Below are 16,492 nucleotides of genomic sequence, written 5' to 3'. Positions count from 1 at the left end.
AAAAAAAAAAAAAGTGTTGGATTGAACGTGTTAAATGGATATAGCTAATTGCTGAAAAATGTGTGTGAATGAGATATGCAAAAATTATTGGGAAATAGAAGAAAGCTAAATGTGTGTAAAATAAGTGAGAATGGATGATAAGGAAATACAAAATCATCCATTCAAATGTGTGAAAAAAATGTGTGCAGTGCTCTGAATTAGAGGTCGACCGATATCGTTTTTTCTCTGGCCAATATTTAGAAATCAATATATGATGCCCATTTTTTTTTTTTCCTCCCCCCTCATCTCATAAAATCTAACAGACACCTTTCCCACTGGGGCGTTTTTCAGGCACTTTTGGGCTAAAAATAGCGCCTGTAAAGTGCCTGCAAAACGGCTCCCCTGCAGTCTGTGTGAAAGCCTGAATGCGTTCACAATGAGGCGATGGGCTGGCATGATGTTAAAAAAAGTCCTGCAAGCAGCAACTTTGGAGTGGTGTATACCACTCCTGCCCATTGATATGAATGGGCACCACTGCCGAAGCGCATGCAATGCGATTTGGTAGCGGTGCTTCATGGGCACATTTAACCTCTAACTCGGCCGCTAGCTGGGTTATATGAGCCCCACTAGCAGCTGATTAGCACCACTAAAACTAGCAGCATTTTACCATCAATGCCTGCCCGCTCCAGTGTGAAAGCAGCCTTAAGGGATACAGAAAATTTCTGGCATTTAAACATTTATTAAACAAAACAAACCTCCAATCAGTTTACTTGTATGTATAATTTAGATTAAAAAACAAAAAACTATTAAATAAAAACAGGTAGTCAAAACTTTTGGACGGCCTTAATACACCGGAAAAACTGCGTATTCTGCTGGCAGATTTAAAAAGGTTGCACACAGATGTGGCTTTTATACAGGAGACGCACTTCAAACCTAATGCACTACCATATCTACGCAATAGACACTACCCGTTCACGTACCATTCTGTCAACCCAATAGCCAAATCAAAGGGGGTCTCCATACTTCTCTCTAACAAACTCCCGTGGAAATGCCAGGATTCACTGATTGATGCCTCTGGCCGTTATGTTTTCCTGAAGGGACTCATTGGCACTGTCCAAGTGACCCTGGCGACTATCTATGCCCCTAACGAACTCCAAGCCACTTTTGTGGAGAGAACTATGGAGAAACTACAGGAATTTAAAGCAGGACAGCTACTACTAGGCGGAGACTTTAATACCCCACTACTACCATCTGTGGACACTTCGGCTGGTCGAACCTCCATGCCGGTGAGCCAGCTTAAACGTGTTGCAAAGGCGTTACACAACTCCACAACTTATTGATGTATGGAGGCTACAACACCCCGGAGAACTGGACTATACATTTTATTCTCCCATGCACAAGGTCTACACTCGCATTGACTATTTCATGATACCCCACTCCCAACTCCATGCAGTGGAGAGTTCCTCTATCGGAAGCAGGACTTGGTCGGACCACGCGACGGTATTCCTGACCTATAAACTGTCTGACGTACCCCCCCGACTCAAAAATTCTGGCGCCTCAATGAAAGTTTATTGTAGACCCCAGAAGTACTAGAAGACGTGATTACGACATTGCGTTACTATTTCCGGGAAAATGATCTGCCGGACTGTGACCCGGGCGTTCTCTGGGAAGCCCACAAAGCAGTAGTCAGAGGCGTCTTAATTAAACACTGAGCGCAGATTAAGCGAGAACGCACTAAACTTCTTGACCAATTATTAGAGAAACTACATGCTACAGAGGCCAGACATAAACACGCCCCTACACAGTCCTCTGAAACTGATCTACAAATCACGAGGAAACAAATCACAGTCCTGCCGTAAGATGTCCTATGAAGCGGGAGACAAATGCGGGAAACTGCTAGCTAGACTAGTCAGAGAGCGTAAACTTTTGATATATATCCCCCACATTATTGCGTCGGGAGGCCGGAAGGTTAATATGCCCACGCATATCACCCAAGAATTTCGCAATTTCTATTCAGATCTCTATAACCTCCAGACAGACCCCCCAACACAGGCGGCCTTGACCGCATATATTGCTTCATCCCAAGTACCTTCCATCTCGCCTGAAGCCAGAGAGGAACTAGAATCCCCAATAACTTTGACTGAGATTCATAGAGCTATAGGGTCCATGAAGCCGGGGAAAGCCCCGGCACCGGACGGCTATACCCTGCAATACTATAAAAAACTGTCAGAACTACTAGGTCAACCCATGCTCAAGTTATTTAATGCAATAGGAACGGGCGGGGGGTTTACCAGAGACTCCCTGAACGCCCATATCTCGGTAATACCTAAAGAGGGGAAGGACCCAGCGTCCTGTAGTAGCTACAGACCGATATCTCTTCTGAATATAGACCTAAAAATTTACACTAAGAACCTGGCTACAAGGTTAGCTGACCACCTCAAACAACTGATACACCTAGATCAGGTAGGCTTTATCCCCTCTAGAGAAGCCCGCGATAGTACCACAAAAGTACTAAATCTACTCCATGTGGTGAGAACCACAGGAACCCCATGTGTCCTGTTAAACACTGACGCTGAGAAGGCCTTCGACGGTGTGAACTGGTCATTTATGTTTGCAGTGCTCCGACACGTGGGGTTGGGAGACCGAATGATCAATTGGATAGCTGGGGTATACTCCAACCCATCGGCCCAAGTCAAAATTAATGGGACTCTCTCTGCCCCCTTCCCGATCGCAAATGGGGACGCAGCAGGGATGCCCACTATCCCCTCTCCTGTTTGCATTATCCCTGGAACCCTTTTTAGCCACGATCAGACTAAACCCTGATATACGAGGGGTGATGGTCGGGTGGTCGCAACACAAGCTCTTGGCCTATGCTGATATGCTTTTCACACTAACCAATCCAGGGATATCATTGCCAAATTTGCTTCAGGAATTTGAGAAATACGGGAAGTTATCTAATATGAAGATAAACTTCACCAATCAGAAGCTATGGGAATCCTTGTACCGCCACGCTTACTACCTGCCTTGCAATCTAATTTCCAATTTAAATGGACGACCAACACCCTGACTTATCTAGGGACTAACATCCCACCTGACCTATCGGACCTGTACGAACGCAATTTCCCCCCCCTGCTAACGAAGGTGAGGTTGCTTTTGGACTCATGGCACAAAGGGATTCACTCCTGGTTCGGCTGAAAATGTGCATCCTACCCAAATTTTTATACCTCTTCCAGGCCCTACCGATCAAAATCCCACCCGCATATTTTAAACAGGTGCAGGCACTATTCACCCGTTTTGTCTGGGCACAAAAGCAGCCTCGGATACCACGCTCTCAACTCTCCCTACCGAAACATTATGGGGGGTTGGCGCTACCAGACATCAAACAGTATTATTCTGCTGTACACCTGGGTAGGCTGTTGGATTGGAGTCGCAATCTCGACGCTAAGTTTTGGGCCCAAATTGAGCAACAACAGTGCTCTATCCCATTAAAGACAGCTCTCTGGTGCAGAGATGCACTACCGCAAGCAACGAAAACCCACCCTCTCATAGGTAACATGATCTACCAGGGCGCGAAGGCGGCTCTACAACATTCTCTGACGACCAAGACGTCCCCATTAACACCAATCCTAGGTAACCCCAGATTTACGCCGGGTCTGTCGAACACACAATTTCAGCCACTACGAAACTCCAACCTCACCGTGGCCTCTCAGTTTGTAACACGGGGTAGCTAGACTTCCATATCCGACCTTATGGACCCTATCAGTCCGTATCGTCTGGACTTCTGGAACGCCGCACGCTTACACCACTTTCTTCAGTCTATCCCGAACCCCTTAGACTATGCCAGACCGATAACTACATTCGAGGAATACTGCTCTGACACTGAACCAATTTCCCAAGTCCTTTCTAAAATGTACTTACTACTGAATACGCCAACGCAACCACCATGCATTGCAGGTCTTACAAAATGGGAAGTAGATCTCGGCCGCACCTTTACGCAAACCCAAATTAATAACATACTGCGGTTCGCTTTGAGGTCCTCGCTATGCACAAAAATACAAGAGATGAATTATAAAATCCTTGTGAGGTGGTACTTAACACCTAGTCGTCTGCACCTTATCTACCCTGGCGCGTCTGAATGTTGCTGGCGCTGTCGAGAAGATAGGGGCACAATTCTTCACATCTTCTGGTCCTGCCCCAGGCTTTCGGAGTTTTGGGCAGCGGTCCAAACCATCTCTCAAAAATTTACAGAATGGCAAATCCCGAATGACCCGGCTTTCTTCTTGCTGCATGTTTCGACCCTACCCCCTAGGAAATACACACGATCGATACTACGTCACCTAACGAATGCAGCCAAATCCTGTATCCCTTTTACTCTGGAAGCAACAAACACCTCCGACTGCAGCAATGTGGATGTGGAAGGTGGAAGATATCAACAAAATGGAGGATCTGATACTAACAGCCCAAGATAGACAGGAAACATATCGAAATACCTGGTCTCTTTGGAATACGTTTGTGTACTCGGATGAGGGCAAGGCCCTCATCGGCAACTAATTAACTACATAGAAGACCGCAAAGGGAACGCCGACCCCATCCCTCCCTCCCCCACCCCCCCTCCTTCCCCACCACCTCCTTCCTCCCCCCCTTCCTTTTGTCTCTCCCTCTCTCCCCCCTCCACTTCTCTCCCCCATCTCTCCCTCTTTTCTGTTCTTCTCTTAATTTATCTACGCTTTCACTCTTTGTCTTGGCCGTGGCCCCAAACCTGCTTGCAGTGACCTTACACTGAGGTGCTGGACTAGGCCTCGGAATAATTAATTGACGTGGAGTGGCAAGGATCTCTTTACCGGCTCTGTCCAAGTGGGCGATGCCTACAAGGCCGGATGCCAGTGTATGATAGACTGACTAATCCTATGCTGCAATACTTGTAAATGTAAAGCATGTTTGAGAGGCTGCGACCCTCACTGTTTCAGTTATTACTGTTTGTTTCGGGGCTTTACCCCATATGTGTGATATTAATAAAATGATATTTGCAAAAAACTTTTGGACAAAAGAAAAAAATGGGCTAACTTTACTGTTTTTTCGTTTTTGTTTTTTTTTTATCATTAGTGTATTTTTTTTTCCAAAAAAAATGCATTTGAAAGACCTCTGCGCAAATGCAGTGTGACGTAAAATATTGCAAAAACCGTTATTTTATTCCCTAGGATCTCTGCTAAAAAAATATATATCATTTTTGGGGGTTCTAAGTGATTTTCTGGCAGAAAATACAGGATTTTTACTTGTAAGCAACAAGTGTCAGAAAAGATTTAGTCTTTAAATGGTTAAACTGAGAACTCCTACACACTGAGTTGAGTTAAAGAGGAAACATCCCAGCAATACAAGGATTTCCCTTCAGTAAGGGAACTTACAAAGCTCACAGAGTTCAGTCAAGTCCATGCTGGTACAGAGCCTGACAGGGATTCAGATGAGGAGGAGGAAGACGATAGCCGAGCCTCTAGGTACAAGCTATATTTGGAGGAAGTGGATGACTTCTAAGAGCGATCTACACTACCCTTGCAATACAGGAGGAGAAGTTGCAACTGTCAGTTCACGACAAAATGCACCAAGGACTGGATGACACTAAATCGAGTATTCCCAGTCCATATAATCCTCTCGGAGACTGTAAAGAAGGAATTGCCCCTGATACTTCGCCTCTCACCCTTTGGGAGGCTCACAAATGTGTCCTCAGGGGGGTATTTATATCTCTAGCAACCGCCTCGAAAAGGGGAAGTCAGGAACGGATCAATTCCCTCATTGCACAAATCCATAAACTTGAAGGAGCGCACAAACAGACCACCTCCCGATCGACACTCCAGGACCTCATCCATGCACGCTCTATGCTTCTGGATGAGCTAGGGAAACGCACCAGGAGGCGATACATCCTAGGCCAAAAAATGTTCTACGAACATGGGAATAAAAGCGGGAGACTCCTGGCCCGCACGGTCCAGGCAGCCAAATCCCAGACGACTATACACCAGATTCGGGACAACAAGGGAAATATATTTTCCAAAAACACGGACATTGCCAAACAATTTGAAATCTTTTACTCCAAATTGTATAACTTGCCGCGAGACAATAAAGAGATACCTACTGTAGGCGACCGTAATGACAAAATTGGAGAATTCCTTTCCCAATACTGCCCGAAACCACTCACAGCTCAACAAGCCCAAGCCTTAGAACTCCCTCTCTCTTCAGAGGAACTTTTATTAGCAATTAAACAAATGAAGGTGGGTAGAAGCCCGGGACCGGATGGTTTACCTCTTATGTACTACAAAACCTTTACAGACGAACTGACGTCTCCCTTACTGCGGGTACTTAACACTCTAGCAGACTCCAACACCCCCCCCAGGCCGTATGCTGGAGGCACACATAACAGTCATCCCCAAATCCGGCAAGGACCCAATGCATGTATCCAACTACAGGCCCATATCGCTACTTAATGTAGACATCAAACTTTATGCAAAGATGCTTGCCAATAGATTACTCCCCCTCATTCCCGGCCTCATTTTCTCCGACCAGGTAGGCTTTATCCCCGGTAGGGAGGCTAGGGACAAAACCATCCGCACGCTGAATCTACACCACTGGCTTAACTCTACCCTATCCCACGGGTTCTTTTTGTCCCTTGATGCGGAGAAGGCGTTCGACAGGGTGGCTTGGGATTACATGCAGGCAGTACTGAAGGGAGTTGGACTCCTGCCACGTATGTGCGCTCATATTGATGCCTTGTATGCGAACCCTTCAGCTAAAGTGAAAGTCAATGGCCTCCTGTCGGACGCCTTCTCCATCAGTAACGGGACGCGTCAGGGCTGCCCCCTGTCACCCTTAATCTTTGTTCTGACACTTGAACCCCTGCTCAACAGATTAAGAGCCAACCCTGATATTAAAGGGTGTGTGGTGGGCGATAGAGAGTTCAAGGTAGCAGCATATGCGGATGATATTCTGCTGTCCCTGCAGTCCCTGCGCACGTCCCTGCCTAATCTTCTCAGTGACTTGAAACAGTTCGGGGAATTATCAAACTTCAAGATCAATTACTCAAAATCATACGCCCTTAACGTCTCACTTCCCCTGCAAGAAGCTATTCATTGTCAGGACTCCTTCCCATTTAGATGGCGGAAGGATAGCATCCCTTATCTGGGTATCCAAATCACAAAGAAAATATCTGAGTTATACAAACAAAATTTTCTACCCGCGCTCTTCAAAATCCAAACGGAACTAGCTGATTGGGCCAACTTAAACGTCTCCTGGTTCGGCAGGGCGGCGCTGGTAAAGATGATGGTCCTCCCCCGACTCTTATACCTGATGCAAACGATCCCGATTCACCTCCCTCCCTCCTTTTTTGCAACGTATAAAAAGTCCTGCACCACCTTTATATGGAAGAACTCGAACTCGGGTCAAATCAGGGGGAGGGATTGGCCTCCCTGACCTGGCCAAATATTATTTAGCTTGCCACCTAACCAGGGTGGTAGACTGGCGGATCCACAAGGTCAGAAAGGCTTGGATTGCTCTGGAACAGCATTTTACTAAAGGAGCGCTCTACTCCCTCCCCTGGATCGCCTCGACTCATTGGAACCAGGCCATTAAAACACACCCTTTTATCTTTCCTTCCCTGGTGGCCTTCAACCAGGCTTTACGCCTTTACAAAATATCCTCGCGACCAGGGCCCATGACACCCTTGCGCAACAATCCAGAGTTCAGCCCGGGAGAATGCACTGCATTCTTAAGCAGAGAGTGGCCTCATGCGGAGGTTCTAGCACACCACTTCTTTCACAAAAATAGACCACGTTCCTATGAGAACCTTGTGGCACTCTTCCCGACTCGAAGCTTCCCCTTCTGGTCATTTAGACAAGTGAACCATTTCCTCGCCTCGGTAAACCCATCTACCACATGGTGCAGACAACTTCTCCCATTCGAACGCCTTTGCACGAGCGCCACCCCTTTGCGACACTTAATATCGAGCATATATGTACTTCTGCATGATGAGTCGGACCGGGCACTGATGACTCCCACGCGTAGCTCCTGGGAAAAGGATTTGCAGGTCAACCTTACCAATGAACAGTGGGAGGATATATTTACTTACGTCCATAAAGGCTCGATGAACGTGGCCATCCAAGAAAATGGGTATAAGATCGCCACTAAATGGTACAGGACCCCTGCTAGATTGCACAAATTCTCCCCTACAATTCCCAACACATGCTGGAGATGCCAGACAGCGATAGGTTCAATGATTCATATATGGTGGGAATGCCCCTTACTACAACCCTTCTGGCAGGAAGTCCACTCCATTATCGCACAGGTCACCACCTACACCTTAGACTATAACCCCGCGCAATATCTCCTCCACCTTACGACTCTACCGAAACGGACCTACCTTAAATCATTAGCCATGCATATGGTTAACGCGGCCAGGCTGTGTGTTCCCACACACTGGCAATCTACTGACATTCCCTTCATTAGGGAATGGCTGACCAGAGTCGCTAGGATAGAGGAGATGGAAGAACTAATATATACCACTCAAGACAGACTACAGAAATTCTCGACCATATGGGCGTGTTGGAAACACTTTCAAACCACAGATAAATACAAGACATTCTTTCCCCTACATTTATAAAACAAAGAGGCGCAAGGTCGGCGGGGGCCGGGGGGGACACCCATGCCCACCCGCCCCCTCTTCTTCTCTCCCCCCCTATACCCTTACTGTCTTCTTCCCTTTACCCCCTCCCCTCAATCCTTTACCCCCCCCCACATTGTCCCAGTCAGTTGTTTTAACTCTATAGGACTGCAACAAGGCAGTTGTCTGCTCTCCCACTCGGTCACGAGTGCCGGGAGCTACATCACCCCTTCCACCCTAGCAGGACCGGAGGATACGGGTCCTGCAGGCGGGGTATTCAGGCCCAGCACTACCTGGCACGACTTGAGTAAGCCTCTTTAAATGATAGGTTCATAGTAGTTATGTGTTTGCTAACAAGTTGTACCTCTGTATAACAATGTTCTATTAGTCACGACCACTGTAATAGTGTAATAGTTCTATCTGTATTGCGAGTTGATAGGGTTGTGACAGCACTTTGTGTTTATGATGATTCTCTGACTTGCACATTTGTATGCCTTGCATTTTTCAATAAAATCTTTTCTGGAAAAAAAAAAAGAAGGAATTGCCCTTTTCCAAGACCCTTAGGAGAAGGTTTCCCTTCGAAGATAAGGAGTCCGAAGTATGGAATAAGAAACCAGGGGTAGATTCTGCATTCTCGCGGGTTTCCCGACGCACAGACCTAGCATTCGAAGGACATGGGGATGCTGAAGGATGCAATGGATAAAAGAGCGGACTCATGAAAAAAGCATGGGATTCCACATCAGCCAGCGTCAAACCTGCTATGGCTTCCACAGTTGTCGCAAGGAACCTTGAATGCTGGGTAGAGAAGCTGAAAAGCTACGTAGAGGCAGGCACATCACGGAAAGATCTTTGATTCTTTTCCAATGATACTGAAGGCAGTAAAGTACATGGCTGGGGTGCGTGTACAAGATGGCGACTGGAGCAGGGGCATAGTGTGAGAGCTCCGCTATCCTGCCTGCCAAAATCCTGATTCCCTGCGGACATTTACCCATTTGAAGCCATCAAGACCCTGCCTGAGAATCCCTGGACTGGTATGCCTTACAAGCGCAGGTCGGCGGCACACCCGAAAGCCTCTACACAATGCACACAACCTCGTAGCAAAGGGGAACCGGGCCTGCACTCTGTCAAATATGCCGTCGCAGACCGAGGAAGCAGACCCTGCGATACAGGACCAGGATAACTTCACGGCCCTCATGCAAGCCATTAGTACTTGCCAAACGACGCTGACGGGTAAGATTGATGCCATTCAAAGGAAGATGGGGCTGATTCGTAAGGACATGGATAAATTTACATCCAGATTGACGGAGGCCGAACAGCAGGTGGGTGACGCTGAGGATGTGCTCTGAGATCATACTACCTCCCTCCGCACCCTCACTACCAAGGTCCGGGCTCTGGAATACTGGGCTGAGGATGCGGAGAACCGCAACAGGCGGAACAACCTCTACATTGAACGCCTTCTCCAGCAACTGCTCAAAAACTGAGAAAATCTTTCGACCAGGTAAAGCTTGCCCTCCGACAGGCCTGAAATATAGCATGCGTTTTCCTGCTGCCGAGTAGAAATGGAGATTGTAGGCCTCTATATCCCTCCACCGGCAAATTACTGTTTTGTATAAGATCCTCAACGTAATCACTAAGTATCCCACGACAAATATTATCATGGCGGGTGACTTTAACATGACCCCTAACCCTAGGACCGACAGGCTAAGCCCAAGCCAGACAACAGACCCGGGCTTGGCAAGATGGGCGGAGACGTTTGGTCTGCATGATGCGTGGAGATGGAAACACCCAGATATGAGATATATACGTGTCACTCGGCTACACGTGCCACCATGTCACGCATCGATTTAATTTATGTGAGTGACTCCCTGCTGAGCAGGGTCTCTGTGGTCTCCATCCTTTCACGTGGCATCTCCGACCACGCCCCAGTTATGGTGACAATGAATACTGACACAGTGGCCGAGTCGTGGTTTTGGAGACTCTCCAGATACTGGGTCACGGACGAAAAGCTGGAACCGTTGATGCTGTCTGAGTTGAGGGACTACTGGACCCATAACGAAAATACTGCATCCCAGGCCTCGATCTGGGATGCAATCAAGGCCTATGCCAGGGGCAGATATGAATTTAACATTGCAAAAGTCAGAAAGGAGGCGAGACTTGAGCTCTCAGTGGCTGAACTTAAGGCCCTGAGGCTAGAGGATCGCTATGCTAGCTCCCCAGATCCTGGTGCTCATACGGATATGCTTACAGCCTACAGAGAACTGGCTTTGATTCGCATTGACTCATGCCGTCGCTTCCCTCTCTCTCAGACCCACGGCATATTTGAGCAGGGTGAACATCCCGGCAGGCTTCTAGCCTGGCTGGCGAGGGAGAGGTCGGGGAGCCCTTGTATAGCAAATATACAGGCAGAAGACGGCACCTTAATCTCGGAGCCAGCTGGCATCAATGCCAGGTTTGAACAATACTACACCCACCTATATGAACTGGCTTAATTTCTTGACACAATTGAATTCCCGACCTTGTCTGCTGAGGCGGCACAAGGTCTAGAATGTCCTATCACACTGCAGGAGGTCCAAAAGGCCATCAAGTCTCTGCAGGCAGGGAAGACACCTGGACCTGACGGACTCCCCTGTGAGTTTTATAGAACTAACATAGAGGTAATAGGCCCTCATTATCACTCGATACTTACCAAAACTCTAACATCACATGATCTCCCACATTCCATGTCAGAAGCTGTGATAGTTGTTATACCCAAACCGGGGAAGGACCCCACACTGTGCTCTTTCTATAGGCCCATATCTTTATTGAATGTTGACGCGAAAATATTAACCAATATACTGGCCAGTAGATTGAATGCAGTGATACTCTCCTTAGTCCACGGGGACCAGACGGGGCTTTATGCCAGGTAAAGGTACAGACGTCAATATCCGCCGGATCCATACAAACATAGCACAGTTTAAGGATAGTGGCCTGCGGGGGGGAGGGGGGCAGTGGCCTCATTAGACGCGGAAAAGACCTTTGATTCAGTAGAATGGGTCTTTCTATGGCAAGTCCTGGCTAGATTTGGGTTCGATCCCAAGTTCATTACCTGGATTCAACAACTGTACTCCTCCCCAACAGCGTGTGTGCATGCTGGTGGTACCCTCTCCCCCCCCTTTCGCCTCTGTAGGGGCACAAGGCAGGGGTGCCCCCTCTCCCCGGGGCTGTTTGCCCTGACCATTGAGCCTATGGCAATCCTTCTCCGCTCAACGAGTGAAGTTAGAGGACTGCAGGTGGGCCCCCTGGTGGAGAGGGTATCGCTGTACACAGACGATACACTGCTCTATTTGGGTGACACTACTGATTCCCTTACGGCAGCTTTGACGATTCGGATTAACTGGGAGAAATCCAACCTGTTCCTACTCTGACTCGACCTCCCCGATGATGTCGACATCTTCCTCCCCCCTGCAGACAGTCTCCAGCTTTAGATATCTGGGCATTGAGATTACCAGTGCCCAGTACCTAACGAACAACCTATATCCAATCTTACAATCCCTAACAACTAAATGCCTGACGTGGAGGACACTCCCCTTAACACCGGTAGGCAGAGTTAATCTCCTTAAAATGACCTTCCTCCCCAAATTCTTATATATTTTTAGAAAAACCCTGATCCCATAAATTAGATGGGGTAATCCCCTCTTTTATCTGGGGTGGGAAACCCCCGAGAATATCCAAGACCAAGCTACAACTCCCCCTATCTCTGGGAGGACTTTCGCTGCCATGCTTTCAAAAATATTACTGGGCGGCGGTTCTGCTTACCGTCCGTTTGTGGTTCACTCAAACTCGGTCCAACCCTGCAGTTAATTTGGAGGCGACCATAGTGGGATCCTACTCCGCCCTAACGAATGCGGTCTATAGGGAGATGAAAGCTTCCCCACAGGCCACTACCCTGATGCGGACTAAGGCGCAGGTGTGGGACAGAGTCACTGCGGCAGCTAGAGAGAAAACTATTTGCCCTCACACTCCACTCTCGGGTAACCCCAGGCTTCCACACTTTCGCACCATACCAGATCCTAATTCGTGGGCCAGATATGGAGTAACCAAGATCCAACTCATTAAGCCAGCCGGGGTCCTACTTCCCTTCCCAGACCTAAAAGATATACCAGCTCCCCTCGTGGATTCTGTTTAGGTATCTGCACATGAAACATGCAACCCAGACGCAATTCCCAGGCACCATCTCAGTGGAGCCACACCACAAAGAGAGATTTCTTATCTCTCGAGGGGTCGACAAGATCCTTTCCTCCCTATACCTTAGATTAATGTGTGGAAATTCGAAGGACCCGTCGCCCCTGTGTCAGTATTGGAGGGTAGACATTCCCTCTTTCACTTATATCCCCAGGGTGATCTCCGCAAAGGATAGATTCATTCAACGCAAATTTATCCACAGGGCTTACTATAACCCTCAACACTTGGCAAAAATATACCCTGCACAATCTGAGGTGTGCCCCAAGTGTTTACATGATAGTACGTTCCAACCGCTTGTAATTTGGGACTGTCCGGCTATACAAAACTATTGGGAGCAGATACTGGCGGAAATTAATACAGTGGCCGACCTTTCAGCATCAATGGATCCCAGGGTATTACTCTTAGGAATTACAGATTCAATTACACATTCCAACCACAAGGGTCTCCTCATATTCTACTTGTCGTTTTATGCTAGAAACGTCCTGCTACAAAACTGGAAGTTGCCATCCCCCCAAACAGTGGCACACACTAGTGGACTCGGTCCTACCCATATATAAGCTTACGTACAAGGGACGGAAATGCCCGCAAAAATATGATAAAATATGGGGCGCATGGATAAAAGCTTGGGCACTCACTATTTAAGAATAGAAGCGTAGGTAGAGGAAGATAGATTATAGACCCTCCACATGCCTATGACAGGACCTCTCCTCACAATCGATCCCTTCATTTACATACCTACATGAGGTGTTCAGGATAGACTGATATGGGAACCTTAGTAATAGGCTATTCCGATAAGCTTCTCCAAGCCTGACCTAAGTGTAACTCATCCACTTACTCTCAGTAATGTCTTAGAGGAAAAACGTGTTATCTAAATCTGTGCAAATACATGCCTTGACAATGAATAACTCAGATGTAATGACACTGTACATATTTTATTTTTACTAATAAAAAACGTTTCTGTTAAAAAAAAAAAAAAGTACATGGCTGATGCATCTGCTGAATTAAGATGTTAGCAAGGTCGTCAGCACTGGTGAATTCAGCCAGACATGTCTGGTGACACAGCTTCCAAGATTAAACTGTGTGGCTTAACTTTTCTCCAGTGGTGACCTTTTTGGTCTGGACCTTGAAACAGTCTTGGACAGGACAGCCGACAACAAAAAGGCTTTCCCTTCCAAGAAGAAACAACTGATCAAGAAAAGAATTTACGTGCTGTTCAACAACCCCACAAAAATACGGATCAGGACCACAAGAGACGCTGGGTCTCCCAAAGGGGTAAGAGAAGAATAGGTGTTCTCTTCAGATCTCCCCCAGACCAGCCCCCTAAAAACAAATGACAGTCTTACCCCAATAGGGGGAAGATTGTCTGCCTTTCACCTACAATGGAAAAAAATAACTACAAGCATGTTGTGAAAAACGTCCTCTCCCAGGGATACAGTCTGGAGTTTTCAGAGCCACCCCCGAGCAGAGTCTGTTATGGCCCTGACAAGGTATCAGGAAAAATCTTCTGCAATGATGAGCCTGCCACAGGATCTGATTCAACAAGAAGGGATTATCCAGGTCCCAAAAAGTCAGGAAAGCCGAGGCTTCTATTCCCATATCTTCCTGGTGAAGAAGCCTTTGGGGAATTATCTGTTGATTCTGAACTTAAAGATTCTGAACAGATCAATCCCCTACAAACATTTCAGGATGGACACGATACATTCAATCACAAAATTACTGGCTCCAGACTGTTTCATGGCATCCCTAGATCTAAGGGACGCCTATTTAGATGTCCCGATAACTCAGGGTTCCCAATGCTTTCTACGTCTGGCCCTCAACTTGGGGACCTCAGTTTGACATCTCCAATTCAAAGCTCTGCCGTTCAGCCTTTCGTCCTCCCCCAGAAACCTTAGAAAGCTAATGGCGGAAGCTCTGGAACCTCTGAAGCTGAGAGAGATTTCAGACATCCCATATCTGGACGACCGGTTGTTTTTAGTAGATGTCAAAGAACAAGTCTTGACAAATCTCCAGGTGTCTCAGGCTCACCTCAAGCACTTAGGGTGACTCTTGAATTGAGAAAAATTAAATCTAGAGCCCATGCAGGAGATTAAGTTCTTGGGCTATACCATAAACTCGGTGCTTCAAAAAGTTTTTCTGCCACAGGAGAAGATCCATTCCGTGGTGCGACAGGTTAAGATCAGCCATGGCAGTCTTAGGCCTTCTCACGGCATCGATTCCAGTTATTCAGTGGGCCAGATTACATTCCAGACCCCCCAGATGAATATCTTACAAAGATGTTCACACCAGGAGCCGCTAGAAAAGCAGATCTAACTTGCCTCAAACATAAAGCGGGCACTCTGGTGGTGGAGGAATTCAACCAACTTGGCAAAAGATCTTTCCCCTAGAAAAACAACAACAGATGCAAGATCTTGAGGCTGGGGAGCCCATCTGAATGGTCAAACCTCTCAGGGGGCCTGGTCCAAACCGGAAGCCCAAAAGTCCTCAAATTGGTGGTAACTGAAGGCGATTTTTCTCTGTCTCCTAGAGTGGTAAGGGGACAACATGTCCAGGGTCTCTCAGACAATACAACTGCAGTGGCTTATGTGTTGAAACAAGGAGAGACCAGAAGCAGAGGGCTCCTAGAGCTCACCAGTCTGCTAGCAGACCTACGCAGCAGAAAGAGGCCGATGGAAGCATAGTAAAGTCTGAACCAAGAAGTTTTCTTGATCTACGATGCTTGGGGGCAACCTCAAATAGATCTGTTCACCAGCCAACAGAACTCGAAAGTACATAAGTTCTTCTCTCTCCACTGAGAAGACCAGGCAGTAGGCATAGATGTTCTTGCCCATCCGTGGTATTACCAGCTGTGCTACGCCTTTATCCTGATACCTCTAAGGAAATTCAGGGAGGAAAATACCAATCTGATCCTGGTCACTATCATCTGGCCAAAAAGGCCCTGGTTCGCGACACTACTAAACCTGGCCACAGAACCTCCATGGAAGCTGCCGCCCAGAAAAGATATAATCAAAGGGGAGAACAGCGCTGATCAGCAGACATAAATGGGACCCTCAGAGGAAAAATAAAAACTTTTTATTATTTAAAAAAAAAAATGTTCACCAAGGCATACATACAGCAGTCAATTGATGGTCATGCAGAGACTTGGATTAAAAGACTGACAGTACATGGAGGCTGGAGTAGCATGGATGAAACCCAGCACAAAACCATTGCACAAAGAACACAGGAGCACCGCTGATGGTGGGCCCATCCAGGACCGTAAAGGCCAGGGGTCAGATGAAGGGGGAACCAAACTGCAGGCACAGGAACTGTTGGGGCCAGTACACAGCGTCTGCTCACAATGTGTAACAAAGCCCGGAAGTGATGTCACAGCCTGGTGGAAGTCAGCCAAAGGAATCTGAAGAGTATGGGCAAACCCTGCTGCTGGAGCCAATTATGAACTGCCGAAGCCAGGGAAGCAAAGAGTCACACATCGCCGACTGGAGATACTACATGTTTTAGGGACACGGCCCTTCTTCAGGTTTTCACACAGCTACATTTAATTTTTCTTTTTGACTTTTCACTTGGTCTCTGATCTGTCCACCTGGATTTTTGTTTTTAGTGCCCAGAAAATACGTGCTAACGCAGGGGTCAGTGAACTATGCGGAAGCAGACCGA

The sequence above is a fragment of the Lithobates pipiens genome, unplaced genomic scaffold (assembly GCF_037356315.1).
Source record: "Lithobates pipiens isolate NorthernLeopardFrog02 unplaced genomic scaffold, aLitPip1_a1.2 Scaffold_3, whole genome shotgun sequence".
NCBI lineage: Eukaryota > Metazoa > Chordata > Amphibia > Anura > Ranidae > Lithobates > Lithobates pipiens.
The sequence above is the reverse complement of the archived record's forward strand: the minus strand, read 5'-3'. Positions refer to the sequence as shown.